This window comes from Macaca mulatta, chromosome X (genome assembly GCF_049350105.2).
Source record: "Macaca mulatta isolate MMU2019108-1 chromosome X, T2T-MMU8v2.0, whole genome shotgun sequence".
NCBI lineage: Eukaryota > Metazoa > Chordata > Mammalia > Primates > Cercopithecidae > Macaca > Macaca mulatta.
The window spans coordinates 5689890-5709407 of record NC_133426.1 but is presented as its reverse complement, the minus strand read 5'-3'; the positions used below and the strand labels follow the sequence as shown (position 1 = coordinate 5709407).

General features: G+C 39.9%; 1 protein-coding gene across 2 annotated transcripts in view; it reads left to right on the top strand.

Annotated features, from left to right (window-relative positions):
* The window catches only part of NLGN4X (neuroligin 4 X-linked), a 341030-nt gene that overhangs the window by 82053 nt on the left and 239459 nt on the right, over positions 1–19518 (top strand). The window lies entirely within an intron of this gene.

The following is a 19518-nucleotide window of genomic DNA, read 5'->3' as shown; positions in this document are numbered from 1 at the left end:
TAAAAAATGACTTTAATTATTTTCATATATCGCCTTCTTAACTTTTTATAATGCTTATTTGCAGATGAAAATAAATATGAGCCTATAATGTTGCATGTTATACCCGAATCATCTGTAAAGGAATGAGTCTATAGAAAAATAATAGAATTAAGTACACTATTATGTTCCAGTTTGCAAACTGAAAGAGAAAATGGTTCTTTCTGCCTTAATGACTTAAGATATTAGCAACTTTTTTGAGTTTTCAAAGAAAAACTTGATAATGGTTAATATACAAGCAGGGGATAGTTCATACAATGGTTGGATTTCATTGTTTAGAATCCGTTTCCTTAACGTAAATTTGGATGTTCTTTTCTTCCAATATTCGCTGCAATCAAATGGCAAAATGTAGTCAGATGATTCTAGCTACATTAGAGATGAACACGTTTGTATTTTTAAAAATTTCCTTTTTTTAGTAAAAAAACAATGAAAGTCTGTAGACACAATAATATTTAATATGTTAACCTAATGTTAGTAAAACATGAATAGTTTTATGTCTATAGATTTCAAATTCAGATTTCCTAGGAAGAATAACCAGACTAAAGTATGCCACAGTACTATCACATTTCCCAGTTAGCATTTCCATATGCCATATGAGGAGAAAAACAACAGAGAATAAAATATACCTGGAAAGAAAGGAAGAAAGGAAGTTAATTTGTGGGAATGACAGTTGTATCTAATGTAGAAACTAGAGTGTGTCCTTTGTATAAAGTTCTTGGTGGAGAGTGTGATAAATTTCTTTTATGGAGAAATTTCTTCTTCCTTTTTTTTTTTTTAACTTCAATCCCTGGAAAACATTTTTCAGTAAGATTTGGCTGAAAATACTAAATAAACAACGACATTAATCTAATGATCTCCAAAATTGTATTGCATCTATCAGGTTTCTCTTTCTCCATATAAATGCCAGATAGTCTAAGTTAAGAGTGTCATGAAAAACCAGACCAGGGTTGTGTGTCACTGAGATTACAAATTGTCAATGAGATTACAAAGAACAGCCCAGAGCAAGAAATTAAAGGACTGTGCTTCATTATATTAGTGGTTTCTGGCATATTGCCCTTGTCGTTATGGTGACAGACCTCACAATTATCTCATAAAGTCCAGGTCTGAATGTGATTCAAGGAGTTAAACTGACATTTGGACGCTGTACTTCCATGGGGTGCTCTGAGCTGTCTCCGTGCCTAACAGTCCCTCTTTGTGTGTGTGTGAGATGAATAAGAGCTCTCAAAAGCAATTAGAGTTCTCATTTGAGCAGCCACCTGGGTTGATATCTTTCTCATAACGAACTATTCAAACAAAAACCAAAAAGAAAGGAAGACAAAAACGGGGAGAAAAAAACCCGAAAACAGGACAAAGGGTTAAAATTGCTTTCATAATACCTTGGATGTGCTAGAGTCTGGTGATTTTATAGAGCTAGCCTTGGCAACAATGAATGCACTTCAAATAGAAGGCCGCCTCATATAGGAGTTGGACAGATTGAGGCCACCCATGAGAAACAATCAATAGCCTCCCTGACTGCAGAGCCCCGTATGTACAATTGTGTGGCTGGAGACCACAAACAGTGTGGCCGTTTCATTGTGATTCAGTATTGAATTAAAATTCGAGGAATGTAAATATGTGAAAAATGCTATTCAGTGAAAAAGTAATCCAAACCTGATAATAAACCCAGTTCTACTTGTTTCGTTCTTTAGGCGTTTTGAAGCATTATGCCCATATGATCTTGACAAGGGAATCAGAAATCTAATAGTGACTGAAAAAGTAGAAGCGATCTCCCCACTATGTGTAAACCTTAGAATTTTGCTGGTGAGAGTTCAAAGCTACAGCCCTGCATGTTTATACAGTCCACAAATCACAGCCTTTGGGTTAGGAGTTTTTGTTTTTGGTTGCTTGCTTGTTTTCTTAACTCTATCAACCAAGAAGCAGTGCAGGCAGGGCACGGTGGCTCACGCCTGTAATCCCAGCACTTTTGGGAGGCCGAGGCGGGCAGATCATGAGGTCAGGAGATCGAGACCATCCTGGCTAACATGGCGAAACCCCATCTCTACTAAAAATACAAAAATTAGCTGGGCATGGTAGCGCGTGTCTGTAATCCCAGCTACTTGGGAGGCTGAGGCAGGAGAATCGCTTGAACCCAGGAGGCAGAAGTTGCAGTCAGCCAAGATGGCACCATTGCACTCCAGCCTGGCAACATAGCAAGACTCCGTCTCAAAAAAAAAAAAAAAAAAAAAGTACCAATGCAGAGCTTTAGATATTTAATTATTGGTTATTCACTAAATGAATGAACTCCGCATCCACAACAGCATATTGAAATGTTGACATCATGCTGATTCTCTCCAAAGGCCTTCCCTTAGGCAGTATCTTAATTCAGATCAATGCTTTTATTTAGCAGGATAGACAGCAATATTATTATTTGGAATTTAAAATTCCACTCTGACCAGTCTGATCAAGCCAGAAAGACAAATCTAAACAACAACAACAACAACAACAAATCTACTTTTTTTTGGTTTAGCTTTGTCTTTCTGCCTTGATCAGAATGGCTCAAATTTCTACGTTTCCACTTTCATAAAACGTGTAGGTGTATTAAAAATAAAAAAATAGACTTTATTTTAGGTACATACTTAACCCTTGCATTTAAGAAATAACTTGCATGAGGAAAAGTGTTGGAAATTTCTTCATTGTACAATAGTTTATGAAACATATATATTTTTTTCTTTAGAAAGCAATACTTTTTATAATTAATAAATCAGGTCTTGCTGAAGGTGAGTCTTTTCGTTTAAACTGGCATCATGATCTACTAAACTTAGGCTTGGGTCTTTATAACTATTTCCTATCTTACAAATTTCTTTATTTAAATGTTCATAGGTTATTACTTTCTCTTTGTTGTTAGACGACAGGCTAATTAACTTGAATTGCATATTTAATCTTTTGATAGGTGCTAAAATAAGGTCAAAATCAGTCAAGCCAGTTGGAAGCGCTAGTAGGACACATGGGCCATTATTGACAAGGAGCAGTTGGAGACCGAATGACCGAATCTGCATGGTGTGTGTGTGTGTGTGTGTGACAGAGAGAGAGAGAGAGCGAGCAGAGAGAGAGTGACTGAGTGACTACTTTGAGGAAGCAATGCAGAATATGGCTTGGTAGCTTGATTAAACACAAATTGTGAAAGTCCAGCTGAGAAGTTCCAGTCTCACATACTAAGTCCACATCAGTTCATACATGAGGGGATGGCACTACGATTCGTGATTCCTCTTGGTCACGAAGGAGACTGAACACAGAAAGATGAGCTATGGAAACATTTCAGGTTTTTAATGAGAACCCATGGTATTATTTAGAAGTGAGGCTAAAAAGTAAGGGAAAAATAAAAGACACATTTTGAAGGAGTTGCTTAGACGAACTGTCGTATTAAACGTAAAGCCTGGAGGAGAAAGAGCCACAAGTGAGTCCAGGTTGCCTTGGGGAATGGACAGAGCCAAGGAAGCACTTCCTGAGTGACCTATACCTGTACTTTCTCTCTGAATCCTTGGACATACATCTTAAGGTCTTATTCTTTTTTTTTGAGACAGAGTCTCATTCTGTCGCCCAGGCTGGAGTGCAGTGGCGTGATCTCGGCTCACTGCAAGCTCCGCCTCCCGGGTTCATGCCATTCTCCTGCCTCAGCCTCCGAGTAGCTGGGACTATAGGCGCCCGCCACCACGCCTAGATAATTTTTTGTATTTTTAGTAGAGACGGGGTTTCACCATGTTAGCCAGGATGGTCTCGATCTCCTGACCTCGTGATCCGCCCGCCTCGGCCTCCCAAAGAGCTGGGATTACAGGCGTGAGCCATGGTGCCCAGCCAGGTCTTATTCTTGAAAGATTTCAGGGGCGAGAAGCCCTTCCATTCTCCATCATGGGACTAAAAACACTGGGAAATATAAATGTAAATGAAAGTCATTATTGCCCAGGCGCGGTGGCTCATACCTCTAATCTCTAGGAGGCCGAGGCGGGTGGATCACTTGAGGTCAGGAGTTTCTGACCAGCCTGGCGAATATGGTGAAACCCCGTCTTTACTAAAAATACACAAAATTAGCTGGGTGTGGTGGTACATGCCTGTAATCCCCGCTACTCGGGAGGCTGAGGCAGGAGAATCACTTGAATTGGAGAGGTGGAAGGAGGATGCAGTGAGCCGAGATCGCACCACTGCACTCCAGCCTGGGCGAGAGAGTGAGAATCCCTCTCAAAACAAAACAAAACAAAACAAAACAAAACACCAGGCATTATCATTGTATTTTCATTGTAGCATAATAGCAAATGCCATTATGATTTCTAGAAAAGTGAAATTCTGTTTTTTTTTTTTTTTTTTTTTGCTAGCAATACAATTGAAAAAGTAAGATATTAAAAAACAACAGATGATTGAATGCAAGGTGTCTCTCATCTTTTTCCCCCAAGATGACACCTGATACTTTGAATACTATGACTTAAGTAAGCTTGCCACGATTACTGATTGAGGACCTATTTGGTGAAAGCCGGGAGCTTTGTGATGAAATATAGACAGACACGACATGGACAATGACCTGTAGGAGTTTGCACAGTTAATAAACCTGCAGGTAGATAATAAGCCAGAGCATCCTCGTTAGGGAACAAAGAAAGCTCTGTGACAGCTCAGGGACAAGCTATTTTTTGAGAAAAACTTGATGGAAGCTATAAGTGGTTGAGCTGTGCCATGAAGAATATATGGGCGATGGAAGGGATTCATCTACTAAAGCATCTGACGAATGGAACATTTGAACACACACATCTGTGTTAAGCAGCTTGGTGTCAGTTGTTGCTGTTGTTACTACTTGGGCGTTAAGTGTGGCATGGTAACAGAATCTCTGCTTTACCATGTTTCTGGCAGTGCCATATCATAAAAGTTCTTTTTTTTTTCCTTTTAGAAATAGGGTCTCGCTCTGTCATCCAGGCTGAAGTACAGTGGTGCACTCATAGCTCACTGCAGCCTCAACCTCCTGGGCTCAAAGGATACTTCCATCTCAGCTTCCTGAGTAGCTGGTGCACTCCGCCATACCTTTTTAGTTTCTGTAGAGATGGGGTGTCACTATGTTGCTCCAGCTGGTCTTAGACTCAAGTGATCCTCCCACCTCGGCCTCCCAAAATGCTGGGATTACCAGCATAAGCCATTGCACTGGGCCCATAAACTTTTTAATGTTATCCACAGCTGCTGACCCTAACACTTTCTAGGGTAGACAAGCTACCTAAGTTGAAAGGGTGGCAGGAGAACAACAGGGAAAGAAGCTGGAAAGTCAACCGACTTTGCTAGTGCTTTTAAAAAACAAATGCATTCACTTCTCTTATAGATAGCACTGGATCTAATTCAAGATATAATTTATAGCTTGGTTTTCATCCTTCAATAGCTCCCATCCTTTCTGAGGGTCTTACAAACTTTTCTGGCATTCTACATTAGTCAAGAGATGTTTGTGTTCAAATGGTAGAAGGCAACCTAGCCTTAATCTGGTTTTGAGGGAAAAAATGGAAATTTATTAGAAGGGCTATGGGGTATCCAAACTTACTGTAAAAGTTGAGAAATCGGACTGGGAGAATGGCGGGGATGCAGCTAGACTTTAGAGGCACCTGGAAGCAGTGAATCCAAGGACATCACCAATCTTCATGTCTGGTTCTTTGCTTATTTCTGGAAATAGGCTTGCTTTAAATGGCAGTAAGAGGGTTCTCTGCAGTTTTTGTTAGTTGCATTTTGTTTTTCTCAGTTCCACCAGTGAGGGACAAAGTTCCGTAATTCCATACTGAAAATCCCAGGGCAGGGTTTTGATTGGCCCACTTGACTCAGGAGTAAGAAGAGATAAAACTGGGCTGTACTTGGGTATACCAGTTGGCAGGGGGCGAAGGATAGTTCTCACCACAAGGTGTCTGGAACGAGCAAGTACTACTTCACTGTCCAAAATATTTTTGAGCATCGATTATATGCCAGACATGCCTTAGAGGCTGAGATTGCAAGAGACACAAGCATTCCTAATTTTGAGAGATAGGTACTTGTAGGCAGAAAAGTCATGGTCCCTGAGATACGTGCAAGCACCGCCTCGCCCCCCCAACCAACTCGCTCATTCCTGGAACCTGGGAATAGGTTACTAGGCATGGCACCTGACTTCTTCGGTACTCTGCCTTAAATAATGACTTCACATGGCAAAGGGGAATTAAGGTTGCCGATTGAATTATGTTTGCTAATCAGCAGACCTTCCAATAGGGAGAATCTATCCTGGATTCTCATATACATTAACAGAGACCCTCCACTGTGGATGCAGAACACTCAAGAGGAGATCAGAGTTGGTGTAAAGCAATGTGAGAAAGAGATACCCGGACATTGCTGGCTTTGAATATGAAAGAGCCAGGAGAAAGGAATACAGGCAGCAGCCTCTAGAAGCCGGAAGAGATGGGGAAACAGATTCTTCCTTAGAGCTTCCAGAAAGGAGCCCGACAGCCCTGCTGACACCTTGATTCTAGCCCCATGGAAGAAACTCTGACCTTAGAACTGTAAAAGAATAAATGTGTGCTGTTCCAAGCTTACTAAGTTTGTGGAGATTTGTCCTAGTGGTAATAGAAAACTAAGGAAGAGTTTTATCACCCTGTAATATTATTTGAAATTCATAGTGAAGTATTTCTCTGAAAACAAAAGTTCAGAGTCGCTGAAGTTGTTTGGTTTCGGGCCTTCTGGACCCCTTTCCATTCTGGGATTATACTTCCAAGAATTTCTAGTTGAAAACACCCGTGGGCACTTAGAGCTTTCTACCATGCTCAAGCATGCCAAGGAGATCATATCAATTCTTATTTTAGGGCAGACATTTTTTCAGATTTTTAAAACTTTATTTTTTTAAAGTTTGAGAGATAGGTACCCTGTCTCTGACTGGGGTCTTGCACTATGGCCCAGGCTGTAGTGCAGTGGCACAGTCATAGCTCATAGTTTGCAGCCTCAAACTCCTGGGCGCAAGTGATCCCCCAACCTCAGCCTCCTGAGTGTCTGGGACTATATAAGCTGAGACTCCTATATTGAGGTTCAGAGAAGAAGCATGTCCAGGTGTCTGCAAATTAGGAAATGGTGGCAGATATTTTTTTTTTTTTTTTTTTTTTGAGACTGAGTCTTACTCTGTCGCCCAGGCTGGAGTGCAGTGGCGCCATATCAGCTCACTGCAAGCTCCGCCTCCCGGGTTCACACCATTCTCCTGCCTCAGCCTCCCAAGTAGCTGGGACTACAGGGGCCCGAATGGTGGCAGAGTTTTGAAAAAATAAACAATGAAAAAAATCCCCTATTAGATTTACATCTCAATTTTCTGCCACCATGACTGGCTAATTTTTACATTTTTAAAGAGTTGAGCCTTCCTGTGTTGCCCAGACTGGTCCAGAACCCTAGCCTCAAGTGAGCCTTTCATCTCAAACTCCAGAGTTCTGGGATTACAGGTGGGAGCCACTATGTCCAGTGGCATTTTGCAGATTTGGCATTTTGCATCATGTTAATACAGCCTCATGGCAAATTGTCCTAAATGGCATATTCAAAAGATAATACTGTTTTGACACGGAAAGGTATCAAAGGGTCATTTAAAATTTTTTCAGGCAGCTATAACATTTCCAGAGTAGATGGCTTTGAATGGTGTATAACAAAATACCCAAATTGTTCTTTCCTCATCTGTCTCCATAGAGTTTCACTCAAGATGGCGGCTGCACCTTTACATGTCTTATTTCCTACTTACAAACACTGCTGACAAAATCCTTTGGGTTCCCACTCCTTCCAGCTACACCTTAAGATGTGGTCTCTTCTGGGCAAAGTGATTCTCTGACCTTTTCAAGGTACACCTTGTTTACTCCTCCAGCCAAAACTTGTTTGCTGGAGTTGGAATGACAGTTTAGCCCCTTGCAGATCAGTCATTATGGGCAAGTGACCTAGCTTGCTTAGGCCACAGTGTCCTTATATCTAAAATAGAGGCGGCTGAGAGATTTAAGGTTTTAATCCATGTAAAGTGCTTAGTAGCCAGCACATACAAGCATCCTGTAATCTGATGTTAGTGCAGCATCATTAATAAAAGAAAAGGGAACCCGAAAATTTCCGTGAAACTGCACGTGCATAGTGGGTCTGGTATGTATATGAATCTAGGCATCATAAATGTTGATTGTCTGTGACATAACTTGTAGTAGTGGAGGGGTAAGCTTAAGAAGTAAGACCAATAGCCCATCATTTCTGGCAGTTTCTAGTATGGATTTAACAAAAGGGAATTTTGGGAGGTATAACATTTTTAAAAAGAGCTGACTATTATCATTCTGCTTTATTCCTAACTTTAGTCCTTTTGAGCCTGTGTTGTTGAATGGATTTTGAGCATATGTGAATTAGAGAAATTAATCGCCAGGAAAGGATTAGAATTAACTTTTTTGGAAAAGTCCCTTAAACCATCAAAAGGCAGTAACACCATTCTTTGTGTGTGAGATTAAAGAGAAATTAATTTCCTTTCTCTTGTTGTCTAGACACACAAAGTCCAATTGTATGCATATAGTCACAAAATATAGGTGAAAAATGAAAACTTTGTTAACACAATGAGACAGATGTTTTAACCAATCAACATCAACATGCAACTAGGTGAAAATAATTAAATTACTCCAGTTTTCATGTGTCAGTTGGATGTTTGACATTGTGTAGACATAGCTTATAAGTAAAGATAATTATGAAAGATTATTAAATAAAGATCTCCTTGACACGGACTAATTGAAAAGTGTTTAGTATTTTTTTGTAAGCACAGTTAAACTGGAGTGGATTTCCGATAGCATGTCTCTCCCCACCAGCTCAAAAAGCTTTCAGCTATTTGAATACTGAATAATAATCTTACTGAGGGTTTAGAAATTACATGTGTTTGGAATAATGCTATTTAGTAGGATGAATTATGCTTGCTGGAATAATTAAGAACTATCTTTTCCTAACAAATAACATTTTCCCTTATGTACATAATCTTCCAATACATGAATTTTAATTCAATTCCATTTGCAATTTAGATTATTGTCATAATTTGAACAAATACAGATTACCTAGAATTTATTAAAAATCAAATTTTCACATAGTGCATATCATAAGAATTTTTTTTGGAAATTGTTAGAGATAGAAACTTTAGGTACAACTAGTCCACTGGAATATTTGGCCATTTAAAACAATTAGCTCATTATTTATTTGTGGAGTCTTCCTTCCTAAGATGTTGTAGTCTTATTTGTTGTCAATTAATATTGCTGGTTTGAACACTGTTATTTATTTTCCATACTATTTTAGCGAAGCTATTTATTTTTATTATTTATTGTTTTTTTTAATTTTATTTTTTATGTTTGAGACAGTCTCACTTTGTCACTCAGGATGGAGTACAGTGGCGTAATCTCTGCTCACTGCAGCCTCCACCACTCAGGTTCAAATGGTTCTCCTGCCTCAGCCTCCCGAGTACCTGGGACTATAGGTGCCCACCACCACACCCAGCTAATTTTTTGTATTTTTAGTAGAGATGGGGTTTCACCATGTTGGCCAGGCTGGTCTTGAACTCCTGACTTCAGGTGATCCTCCTGCCTTGGCCTCCCAAAGTGCTGGGATTACAGATGTGATCCACCGCTCCTGGCCTAGCCAAGCCATTTAACCTTTTAAATATTTATTGTCCTCAACTATTAAAAATAAGAGTAATATGATTATACATCCTATGAGTTTTTTTTTTAGAATTATTGTGATTTGGGAGTAAACAACTATATAAGAAATAATTATAAAATGATAATATTAGTGCATATTAGGACTTTGGTGTCATGTTAATTTAATATTAATCCCATGACTTTATCTTTCATTGGAAGATTCTTTGCCTGGGTGGGGTACTGGAAGCCCTTGTTGAGAGTAGATCTGATCTTGTTAGGCTGTTTGTTGCTTCTCCTAAACCAGGCTGTTTTCATAATGAGTTAGTTTAACATTCTGTCTTTATGTTTAAGCACCCCTTTCCTTGGTGCAGTCACAGCCAAACTGCAAAGAGAAATCGAGAAGTTATGAGCTCCAGATTTGAGAGCCACAGAGAGTTTGTGAGATCAAAAACATCTGCTCTCAGTAAATAAACCAGATCTACCTAAATCACACAGTCAACTTAAAGGCAAGGGAACTGGAGGGAAAAATTCCAAAAGAGTGATCTCTTCATGCAATAGCTACCGGTAAAATAAAGCAAAGATGAGACAGTGTAGTCTCCACCTTATTATTTCAATCTAATATTCTATATTGAGGTTCAGAGAAGCAGGTCTAGATTTCCACAAATTAGAAAGTGGTGGCTTGCTCTTGTAATCCTAGCACTTCGGGAGGTCTAGGTGGGTGAATTGCTTGAGTCCAGGAGTTAAGACCACCCTGGGCAACATGACAAAACCCTGTTCCTACCAGGAAAAAAAAAATTAGCTGGGCATGGTGGCACTGGCCTGTAGTCCCAACTACTTGAGGGGATGAGGCAGGAGGATCGCTCGTGCTTGGGAGATGTAGGCTATGGTGAGCCGAGATCACAGCAGTGCACTCCAGCCTGTGTGACACAGTGAGACCCTGTATCTAAAAAAGAAATAAAAGAGAAACATTTCATTGTTAGATTTTACATATCCGATGATGACTTTTGATGGTGAAGGTAGGCATTGGTGTGGTCTGTGGGGTGTGTGTGTGTGTGTGTGTGTGTGTGTGTGTGTGTGTGTGTGTTTGCGTCTGTGTGTGAATGCTGTTGAAGGAAAGCCCATAGATGAAATATCCACAATTCAGTTAAGATCAAATACGTCACTGTGAAATGCCAAGTTATAAAACACCTAAACTATATCCTCTTCCCCTCTGAAACCCCAAACATCCCGAAGTCTCCTTCAAGCCAGACATCATCTTGGTCTACTGTGCATGTTGTCTGCACAGTCCTCAAGTTTACCTCAGGGCAAGTGCCCGTTGCCATCAGAAATAAAGAATGCAGCAGGTACTGATTTATCTCAGGCAAAGGAGCTCTTCTGGTGGGTTTCAACAAGATATGAAAATTGTAGGTTCTTGAACACTCCTTTTCTTCTTCCTTAAAATGAATGTCTTTAGCTACATTCTACTCTCTTCTCTGTCTTTTATGACATAATCAGTCATTCACTCAACAAGGAAACATGTAACATTCACCTAACGTCCCATCTGCCTGTCACATACGGACTTTAGCCTCCAGTCAGGCCAATGACACTATTGATCTCCTAATTCCAATCTAGACTCTTTGGGTATTTTTTCTCTTTTCCATTCCTTATTTTCTTTAGAGCCATTTTAGGTAACTCTTTTAAAAATTATTAGTAAATAAATCATTATTTGCAATCAGCATAGACAAGGCCTTGGGTGAGTCTAAGTGGGTATCCGGAGAGATCTAAATCTGCTGCTGGAAAAGTAAAGTAAGTGGGAAAGCCCCATTGATATGTGACCCAACTAAACCACATTTCGTGAAAAGCACAAAGTCTTCAGCGACTGTTTTAGGATTGTAGGGAAAAGAAAATGGAGGCAGATCTGAGAGTGGATTCTTTCTGTGGGTCCTTGATAGAGAGGTTTTCACCCTGCCTTGAGTGAATATGCAGAGCGTAAACACATGTTTGTGCAGTGAGGACATGCTGTCTATGTTTCCTAAAACTGAGGTTCTTGTTTGTTGCTTCTTTAGCTGCACAGAGACATAAAATATGCAAAATTGGGGAGAAGGGAGAGATAAAACTAAGACAAAACTGGAGGAGGGTGCAACGATGTTGTAATTTAACAGGCAAAGTACTCACTTGGGTATGTTTTACATTGTTACATTGTGACATTGGAGGGTTCATAAGTGGAATTCCATCCAAACTAATTCTAATGCCTGTCTTTTCTTCTTAGCAGACTATACAATAAAGTTAAATCAAAGAACATGAGATCCCATTCACCAAATTCAAATGTACATTTTATCACCTGGTGTTTAAATCATTAATACGAAAACTTTCAGTCTCCCCCAAATTTCTAATCTAGTAAAGTACTTTCATAATTTTATATTGGAATTGTACTAATCCAGATAACTAGTATGAAATCAAGTTATAATACTATTTTGCATGTTTCTAAAATGTTTAAATTTAAAAATAGAGAAGTAAGCCTTAGAGAGAAAACCAGCTTTCCCAAGAATATTAAAATGTTAAGAAATTATTTCATTTTGAGCTAAAATCAGATAATAATGAGAACAGATTTTACCGTCACACATTCTACAAGGATCTTTGCATTTTATACTTTTTTTTGTTTTGCTTCATAGGAGGGGATTTTGGTGTATTGAATATCATAGTGGAAATTTACCTGGACGGAAATGATATAATCAACTTAGACTTGAATCACAGAATGATAACATCTTCCAAGGAGAAGGAGCTTTTGGGGTCATTTAACCAAAACTCTTTCACCATACGGTAGTTCCCTGTTCATTAACCTTTTGGTACTCTAAGCAGAGATGAAGTATCCTCCCCTGAGTTCCTAGAAGTTGAATTTAATCACCATTTTACAAGTCTGCCCTCCCCAGTAGATGGCAAACCCTTTGAAGACCCAGAGCATTTTTGAGATAAAAGAACGAATCACATACTTCAATGCATGGAACAAATGAATGAACCTGTAGTGCCTGGCCACCCAGCTTTTTTTTTCTTTTGAACCTGACCAATGAAGACATTTACAGGTTTTTAATTTCATTATCAGAAAGGGCTGGCAATATTTACCTGAGCACTGTCTACAAACAGAGCTGAAGAAATTTGGAATGTTTCCTTTCTCTCCTAATATACAGCTTTGGAAGTCATAGAAAACATGTTAGTATGTTCCTTCTAGGTGGTCTTTTGCAAGCATCCTCCTCAGTATGAAGCATCTATTCTCATGCATCACATTACATGTTATGAATACACCCAGAGTTTATGTGAGTTTTTTTTTGTCAAATGCATTAAACTCTTGTTTTATATATATTGAGCTGGAAGCCACATGTTTTTATAATATTTTAAAAGTAATACATTTTATAATATGCCTTAGAAATTCAAAAGAAAATAGGATACCTCCACTTCCTATGACAAACTGTCAGCATATAAAGCAAGGCAAAGCCATTTGCTGCTGAAGCTCAGTTTTTCCCACTGGATGCTGAATCCACAGCAATTACCAGCCAAGCCGGGATCCTGTTTACTGCATGTTTCCCTGAAATGCCAAGCCCCTGAGGTGTTACAAGGAGGGAAGGCAGCATACATGTGTGATAGAATGACCAAAAAACTAATTGGTTTATAGTTTTGAGAAAGCAGCTGGTTGCCTGTTTTTAAATGCAGTGGTCTATAATTTGATTGAATGCAGAAGGAATCATTTCCAAGAAATTAATTAAAGTTCATAGGTTGGAAAATAACTGAGCTCATCATTAGGAAAAGCTTATTCTAAGACTTAGGATAAAATGAGCTTCCTCTTGCATTTCATTCACCTTAAGGTTTTGTAGTTACTTATCGTCATCAAAAGTATCATCAGAATCATCACCATCATCATTATCTAAAGTTGAGTAGCTATGAGAAGGTATTGTGAGGTCCTAGCTTTAGAGGAATCAATTTCTTTGAGATTTGGTATTGTTATTTTAAGACTGCAGAGCATGGGTTAGAATCTATGTTTTAAAAACTTTGACAGGCCACGTCATAGGTAGTCAAGTTTTCTCTTGGCATGGGTTTTGAGTTGACTTGTGTTATGGTTGAATTGTGTGTCTCAAAAAAGATGTTGATGTCTTAACTCCTGGTGCCTAGGAATTTCACCTTATTTGAAAATAGGGTTTCTGCAAATGTAATCAAGGTAAGATGAGTTTGTACTGTGTTAGGGAAGATCCTAAACCCAATATAATTGGTGTCCTTATAAGAAGAGACACAATGATAAAGACAGAAACAAGGAGAACACCATGTGAGGATGGAAGCAAACATTGAAGTGATTCATCCCTAAGCCGGGGAACACTGTTGGAAACCACAGGGAACTAAGAACAACTCAATCCAAGACAGAAGCATGAAATGGATTTTCCTTCAGAGACTCTAGAAGGAATCATCTTAATTTTGGACTCTGCCCCAGAACAGTGAGACAATACGTTCTTGTTGTTTCAAGTCACCAAGTTTTTGGTAATTAGTTACAAAGCCCCAGAAATGAATGCAGTCTGGATTAGGTATATTCCGCATACATATGCTGCCTAAGAATGCCAGAAGCCAGAAGAGGTGATGTCTGCATTTCTGGTTCATAAAATCCTGTCTCAGTACCTACTGCGCTGTCCAGGGCAAAGCTCCCCTGACACATTTTTAGCCTTTAGACTATGTCCTATCTTCCCTGCTCACCAGAGAAGTAGGTCTTGGATTCCAGTCTCTCAAGGCTGGCATTTTCCAAGTGAAAGATACTGCCTTTGTGTAAGTCCTTCCTCCTTGAGTGTAGGTGGGACATAGGATTTGCTTCTATCTCATGGAATATGATAGAGATAATGGAACACCACTTCCATGATTATGTTACATAAGCATATAAATTGCGTCTTACTAGTATACCCTTTTTATTGCATTCCTGGTTTCCATGCTTTGATGAAAGAACAGCCATGTTGAACAGGTGCATATGGCAAGAAGCTCAGAGCTGCCTCTGAAACAACAGCCAGCAAGGAACAGAGGCATTCAGTCCAGCAGTCCACAGGGAATTGAATCCTGCCAACAACTACATAAGTTTGGAAGCGAATCTTCCTCAGTCATTCAGCGTTAAATGAGACTCCAGCTCAGACCAACACCTTCCTCAGTGAGAGACTTCAAAGCAGTGGACCCTGCTAAGGTTCTGCCTGGATTCCTGATATGCAAAAACTGTCATAAAATAAATACATCACTTGAAGCTGTTAAGTTTGTGGTGGTTACATAGCAGTCAGTAACTCATGTGGCACAATATGCAAAACAAGGATTTGAGCTGAGCACAGTAGCTCACACCTGTAATCCCAGCTCCTTGGGAGGCTGAGGTGGGAGGATTGCTTGAGGCCAGGAGGTCAAGGCTGCAGTGAGCTATGATAACACCATTGCAATCATAGCTCATGGCAGCTATGAGCCTGGGAGACAGAGCAAGACCTTGTCTCTAAAAAAAAGGCATGGGTTTTAAATTGGCCAGATTGTAACCCAACTTCTACATAGATATTATGTCTCCATTGGAGGGATATATATTTTGAGATTTTACAATCCTTAATTACTTAGGAACAATTAGTTGGCGAGTGAAAGAAATTCAGGTTGAATTCACTTAAGGGAAAAGAAGAGATTTGCGGGTTTCATTTACTAGCAGTGCATTTAGTTTTGAAAATGGTGTCCTCAGGTCTAATCATTGCCCTTAGGAACCTGGCACTTTGGCGCCATGTTTCTTCTTCTTTTGGCTTTCTTAGAGAGGCTGTCCGTGTGTGGTAGTAGGCAGTCAACAGCATTTCCTAGTATGTCATCCTTTTCTCAGAGAAGCACATTGTCTTTGCAACTATGTGTATTGGCCTAATTTTAGTTACATGCCAACCAATGTCTATATCCAGTGGAAGGAGACACTTGGATTGATATGGACTGCTTGGGTTATGTGTACTCTTCAGAATTGGGAAGAGATTGGGTAAGTCCAATAGGCTAAGGGTAGATGCAAGTAAGATTGCTCCCCAGAGGAAAATTGAATGCTAGGTAAGCAAAACTCATTGATGTCCATTGTCATTGCTCATGTTACAAATAGTACCAAACAAGAAAGAATGGCACGGCTGCTTCATGGAAGAGGAGATGAACTTGGGGGCAAAACCTTACCTAGAATATTTCCTTTTTTCATCTGAAAAGAGGAACTTGGACATTCAGAAATGAGAAAACTTGTGTATTAGTTGCTGTTGTTGTTGGTTTGTAAGCAGCTGTAGCTCTTAGTGACATATAGAGATAAAGTGACAGGAACAGATGAGGATATTTCTATTAGGACGTTATCCAGGCAGTTCTGTGTTGGGAGTCACCCTCCTGGGACACTCCTGGGTCTGGAAGCTGTCAGCTGGTGGCAAATCAGAGATAGTCTGAGATTTAATGCCAGATGGGAAACGTGACCTCAAATGAATTAGGCTGTTTAGGACTGGGTGTAACATGCTGTTTTTGCGATCTCTTTTAAGAGTTATAACTGAAAGGTTAGGTTTACTGAAGGAAAAGCCAATTTGGGGAGCTGATCTGGTGAACATAAATTTGGCCAAATTTCAGCCTAAGCCTTTAGCAGGGTGAAAGTTTGGGAATAGTTTCATTGTAGAACATTAGGCAAGTGGCTGACAAAAGAGCTTCCAGTTCTTTCACAAGGAATTCTTCAAAAAGCAAAGGAGGTCCTACTCAGTCAGCCTGCTCTTTCTGCTCAGTAGACTTCTTTGTGAGACTGTGCTGTGAGTGAGTTCTCAGGCTGGTGATACAACCTGGTCTTCAATTCTTGTGCAGCTCTGTAAGTCCATGTAGGCACCACTAACATCCTTATGACATTAAGTGTCATTGGATTGTTTGCTAACATTTTCTTCCGTATGGGCCCCAGGCATTAGCAAACATGTAGTTTATTCATTTATTTATTCACTCGGTGAATATTTATTGAACCTATTCTAATTGTCCGGCCACTTTGCTAAATGTCGTTCCATCACTTTACTTGCAGACCATATGGGGGAAAATGCACAACTAACTGGAGTCATCATTTAGTGTAATCAATGCAATGATGCAACAAGTTGGGGAGATGTAAGAACATCTGGGAGGAGCGGGTGTCCCAGACTGAGAGGGTGAAAATGCACTAAGGAGAAATTTGTAGAATCAGTAACTGACCAAATTGCTGGGAGGAGAGTCATTTCAGACAGAGAGAGGAGCACATTCAAGGCTGAAGTCTAGAGCCTGACATTAATATCGATTCTCTTAGCTAAGTGTTGTTAAAGAAACCAAATGACAGTGAATTTGAAGTCCTGCACTCAGCCAACTGTATGAAGTGTATGAAGTGTAGTCACTGCATGGTCAGTTAATTGCAGGGCAGGATCCTTCAGTCATCAGTCGAGCTAGAGAGAATATTGACAGATGTGCTCTTATGAACGCTGAGAAGCTCAACCAGGACAAGTATTTAGCTAAAAGGGGGTCTGACCTCCTTTTAGAGATGGGAAACAAAGGTGGACAGCATAACCCATAGACTAAATCTGTCACACTGCTGTTTTTGCCAAAGGGTTTAATGGAACACAAATAAGCCCTTTTATTTAAGTATTGTCTGTGTCTGCTTTCACACTACAAAGGTGAAGTTGAGTAGTTGCAAAAGAGACCATATGGCCTGTAAAGTCTACAATATGCACTATCTTACCCTTTATTTTAAAAAGTTTTCTGACCCCTGATGTAAAGGACTAGCTTCATGAAGTCGCGTGGGGATTTTCTAGTTACCATATAGACATCAATGGAAGAGCACAGAAGTTCCATGTCACACAGCAATTGTTTTCAAACTGGCTATGAATTTTTTCCAAATGCAGATTCCTGGGCTCTATCCAGGCTTCCAGTGACTCAAAATCTGGGTATAGATTCCAACAGTTTGCCTTTTAGTGACCTTAGAGGTGATATTGATGGCAAAAATTTTATATATGTACATATCCATGAAACAGAAAATTAGACATGAAATATTTTTTAATCCACATGTAAACAGATACTCCTTTCTGCCATTAAAAACCAATTAGAAAAAAATGATAAAAGCCTGTTTTCAAAACCATGCTCCATATGGCTTATGCAAGATAAAATTTTCTGAAGTGACCTTCAAGATGAAATAGTTGCAAAGTATATATGTGTTCAGTTAAATTAGGAGATGCATATGCAAAAAGGAATTGTTAGCTGTAGATCTTTAAAATCAAATCAGTGTAAACAAAACACTGATTTTTGGCCAAAGAACACAATCAATCAAAAGATGAATAAATATACACAATTATACACTACTACTACTAGATGATGATGATGGTTATGGTGATGATGAGGATGGTGATGGTGGTAGTGATGATGATGATGGTGGTTATGGTGATGATGGTGATGATGATGGCGATGATGATGGTGATGATGAGGATGGTGAAGGTGATGGTGATTTTGATAATGATGGCGAGGATGGTGAAGGTGATGATGGTGATGGTGATGTTGATCATGATGATGAGGATGGCGAAGGTGATGGTGATGATGACGGTGATGATGATGGTGATGGTGATGGTTATGATGATGATAGCAATGAAGATAACAATAATTGTGATGATAATCTATGGCGATAATAATGATTGTGGTGATGGTCTGTTTCTATGTCTCAATCTCAGTTGCTCCCCCAGTCTCTTACAAACAGAACCACCTTAGAGACGTTTTAAACTTACCATGTTCGAAACTCAACTGCTGCTTTTGACACAATGAATGCCCTCCTGTCTCCATTTTTACCATCTTAGGAGAACTCACAACCATCCCTCATCACTCAGTGAGCCAAGTATTCTAGCTGCTTATCCACATGTCTGAATGGCTGCCTTGAGGAACTGACATGACCTTGGGGACCTACAGGGAGCAATGATGCTGGACTGGGGCAAGGATGAATAAATGAGGGATGAGTCCAAGTTGTTGGGGGAAGACAGGGCAGCCAACTCTATCTGGAGCTCTCAGATGGGTTTAGCAGTTGTGGAGATATTTCCAATGGCATTTTGAAGATGTGGAAGAATGTTATTAGGCAGAGCAGAGATTCTTGACTGAGAGCAATTTTGGATCCACTGTAAGGGACATTTGACAATGTCTAGAGATATTGTTGGTTGTCACAACTGGGGAGGTGCTACTGACATGGAGTGGGAGGTGGCCAGAGATGCTGCTGAACATCGTACAATGCGGAAGAATGACTCACACAGCAGAGAACTATCTAGTCCAAAATGTCAGCGTTCTGATATTGAGAAACTTGGCTCCATATCGTACATGTGTAATTGTTTTTTACTGGCTGATTCTAGATTCAACTGGGCAAGGGGGTGTCAGCAATGTCTGGAGATATTTTGGATTATCCAATCCGGGCAGTGTGTGCTCCTGACATCTAGAAGGCAGAGGATGCTGCTAAACATCCTGCAGTGCACAGGACCGCCCTCACAACAAACATAATCATCCGGCCCCAAAATGCCCACAGTGCTGATGTTGTGAAACCCTGCTCTAAGTCAAAGCATTGTCTTACTTAATTTTTAATTCCTAGTGTATATCAATGGTTCTCAACTTTGGGGAGGGGACAGGTTTGCTTCCAGGGTACATTTGGCAATGTGGAAAGACATTTTTGTTCCTTGTGAGTGTGGAGCGTGTTACTGGGAACTAAAGAATGGAGGCCAGGGATGCCACTAGACATCTTACAATGCATAGGACAGCCTCCACCCCTCAGAATGATCTAATGTGAACAGTACCGAAGTATACAAAACATTAGGTAGACTGTGGAAGCCTAGAGAAGAAGAGAATCTGAGAAAATTGTTGTGCTTGGGGAACA